Source organism: Mesoplodon densirostris, chromosome X, assembly GCF_025265405.1.
Source record: "Mesoplodon densirostris isolate mMesDen1 chromosome X, mMesDen1 primary haplotype, whole genome shotgun sequence".
NCBI lineage: Eukaryota > Metazoa > Chordata > Mammalia > Artiodactyla > Ziphiidae > Mesoplodon > Mesoplodon densirostris.
In genome coordinates, this window is record NC_082681.1 from 64,068,314 (window position 1) to 64,071,903 (window position 3,590).

The 3,590-nt window shown below is 43.6% G+C and overlaps 1 pseudogene; it reads right to left on the reverse strand.

The window, feature by feature from the left end:
- Nucleotides 1–1,202: 1,202 nt before the first annotated feature.
- LOC132481618 (polyadenylate-binding protein 1-like) lies at nucleotides 1,203–2,507 on the reverse strand (annotated as a pseudogene).
- Nucleotides 2,508–3,590: the final 1,083 nt, after the last annotated feature.

The following is a 3,590-nucleotide window of genomic DNA, read 5'->3' on the forward strand; positions in this document are numbered from 1 at the left end:
GAAATGTAACACACTGGTGTCATTTGTACAGTTTACAGTGAACAAAAAATATTAAAGTAAAAACTGACAAATTATTTTCTGTGTAATTTTGCCTTACTCTTACTACATCCTTTGAAAATACTGTTTTAATTCTTTTTCTGTCTCTTTTTTTTTCTATTTTCCTGTTCTTATATTCTGTATTTAAAATGGTAAATAATAAAATACCAGTAATTTGCTTGGTAAAGTATAAATTTATTTTTCTTTTAGACCTTTTTTACTCTCATTTTCTCCAATGTTTATGTTTTTCATTGTTTGGAACTTTCTGCAAGCAGGAATTTCGTGTTACAGACGTCAAATACTGGGAGTGCTGTTAGTGACTCTCAGGATAGTATCTTGAGCTTGGTTGGATTGCAGAATAAAGCTGAGTTCATCAATTTTGGCATGGAGAAACTCAGAATATTTGAACATATAAAGAATTTCAGGGACTTCCCTGGTGGTGCAGTGGTTAAGAATCCGCCTGCCAATGCAGGGTACATGGGTTCAAGCCCTGGTCTGGGAAGATACCACATGCCACGGAACAACTAAGCCTGTGCACCACAACTACTGAGCCTGCGCTCTAGAGACCATGAGCCACAACTACTGAGCCCTCATGCGGCAATGACTGAAGCCCGGGAGCATTGATCCTGTGCTCTGCAACAAGAGAAGCCACCACAATGAGAAGCCCACGCACAGCCATGAAGAGTAGGCTCCACTCGCCACAACTAGAGAAAGCCCACGTGCAGCAATGAAGACCCAACACAGCCAAAAATAAATAAATAAATAAAATAAATTTTTTAAAAAAGAATTTCAGCATTATCCATCTCCAAAAGTATTCCAGAGATTTCTCCAGAGTTTGGTGAATGGACTGAACCAGAGGAACTAGCTTTTCAGCCAAGATCGTCTTCTGAGTACTAGCTGATGCCAATATAGACACATTTAACATATCATGGCCTTGTATACAAACAGGGGCAGGCTTTTGGATGGATGCTGGTCTTCCTACTTTAAATTTTAGAGAACTGAGAACACCTGTAGCACTTGCAACTTTTTTGAATCTCCAATTTGAATGTGGTCCCGAGGAAGAAATTTGAGGTTGAACAGCCATGGTCTGGGTCATTCTGCTGGTGATCTGACAGGGTGACTTGGCTCCCTGCACTTACAGTGGTTTGGAGGTGCTGAATGATAGCTTAGGTGCTGCTGCTGCTGAGTAGATAGAATATCCAATATATTCTGGATGGATGATGTTTGGCCATGAGCACAGTCTTACAAAGATGTGCACTTCCACATTGAAGCTGAGGAAGAGCAGGCACACAGTTACATGATGATGTTGCTACTGCCTTGGGAGTGTTGAGTATAGAATAACCTCCATCTTTCAGAGCCACCCCTCTTTCCATATAGTTCTTGGTGAGGAGAGCCTGGTGTTACTCCTTGCTTTGTGCCAGCCACATACAGTGGTTTGGTGATCACAGTTTTTCCATTCATTGCCATGACAGCTTTATTAGCTTCCTCAGGACATGTATAGCTAACAAAGCCAAAGTCTTTGCTGCAGCCTGCCTCCATCATGACCCTGGTACTAGTGATTGTGTCAAAGAGGGAGAATTCTCTTCTCAGTCATTTATTATAAATATCTTCAAGATTTTTCACATAAAGATTAGCACCTGGTGAGTTTACCCTGTTTTATTTGCTCAAATTTGTGTTTTAATTCAGATTGTCTCTTAGCTTTGTTCTGTGCTCTACCAACATAAACTTGATATCCATTAAGGACTTCTCCATTCATTCCTTCAGTGGTTTTTTGGGCATTTTCAAAATTCTCAAAACTCACAAATCCAAAGCTTTCGGATTTTCATCAGTCATAACTCTCACACTTAATACAGAACCAAACTCACTTAAAACCTCTTTAAGACATTCATCATCTATAGCATCTCCAAAATTCTTAATGTAGACATTGGTAAATATGTTTGCTGAACTCTGAGTTCTGATTCCCTTTCTTTGAGAGGTTTAAACTGCCCATCAAAAACTCGGCTACCTTTCAGCAGAATCCTATTCATTTTTGCAATGGCTCTTCTAGCGGCTTCTGACTTCTCAAAATGCACAAATCCAAAACCCTTTGATCCATTTTCATCGGTTACTACTTTACAAAATAGAATGTTTCCAAAGACAGAAAATGTATCATAAAGGGACTTGTTATCAATAGACTTGGCAAGATTTTTGATGAATATATTGCCCACTCCACTCTTACAAAGTGATAGGTCACGCTGGGACCACGTAATACGCAGTGGCTTGCCATTGATAATACCAAAGTTCATAGTGTCCAGAGTCCACTCAGTATCAGTCCGCAGCAAGAAGTTCACATGTGCGTAGCCCAGGGAGCGACGAGTGACCAGGTCATGGCAGACCCTAAGGGACAGGATCAGCCCAGCAGTGCTGAATTTCTCATACATCATTGCCTCGTTCACTTTGGGATGCAGGTCTCCAAGGTACAATGAGGACGTTTCAAAGTGTGGAACCAAAGCACTCATCTTAAGTTAGATCTTGAGTGAGATCTTAGCTTGGCGCTAGGACTCGGCCTCTCTCAGTGGGAAGTATTCAATCAAAAGAGGTCGGGGGCTTACCTAGTGGCACAATGGTTAGGAATCCGCCTGCCAATGCAGGGGATATGGGTTCGAACCCTGGCCTGGGAAGAGCCCACATGCCCCGGAGCAACTAAGCCCGAGTGCCACAACTACTGAGCCTGCACTCTAAAGCCTGCAAGGCACAACTACTGAGCCTGGGTGTCACAACTACTGAAGCCCGCGTGCCTAGAGCTCATGCTCCACAGCAAGAGAAGCCACTGCAATGAGAAGCCTGCGCACCGCAAGAGAGTAGACCTTGATCGCCACAACTAGAGATAGTCCGCGTGCAGCAATGAAGACCAAACGCAGCCAAAAATAAAACATAAACAAATAAAATAAATAAATTTATAACAAAAAAATAGGTCACGAGTGCTCTGTTGGGCTGCTGCCGCTGTCGCATAGGGACTGCAGCCTGAGGGCAGCCAGCACGCGGCCAGCTGAAACTTAACTGTGGGATTCTGGCAAGCCACGAGCAATGCCTCTAAATACCCTGAGTGTCTGATTGTGCTGCAGTTTGTGCTTGTTTGACGTCATGCATAGGCGCCACACACGGAGGGGAGGGCACCAAAACTAGAAGTTACTTGGCTTCGCCATTTCGGGGCCCAGGGCAGCAGCCCTGACTGCTCCGCGGGCTGCTTGGAGGCAAGAAAGTAAGTCTCCAGGCAGAGAAAAGTAGGGGCTTCAATGGTCTTGTTTGTTTGTTTGTTTGTTTGTTTTCTGACTTCCCTTACTTTTTCTTATCCCTAACTTCTCCCTTGCCTTCTCCGTTTCTCTCCTCCTCTCTGCTCCTCCCCTCCTCACCCCCTTCACGCACACACGTGTGTGTGTGTGTGTGTGTGTGTGAGAGAGAGACATTGTGTGTTTTCCCTTTAAGGTTTTTGGGGGCGTGTCGGGAAGGGAGGGGCGATGTTAAAATTCTCAGTATGGACTCACTGCTCTAACAGCTTGGGTTTAAAGGTTTTT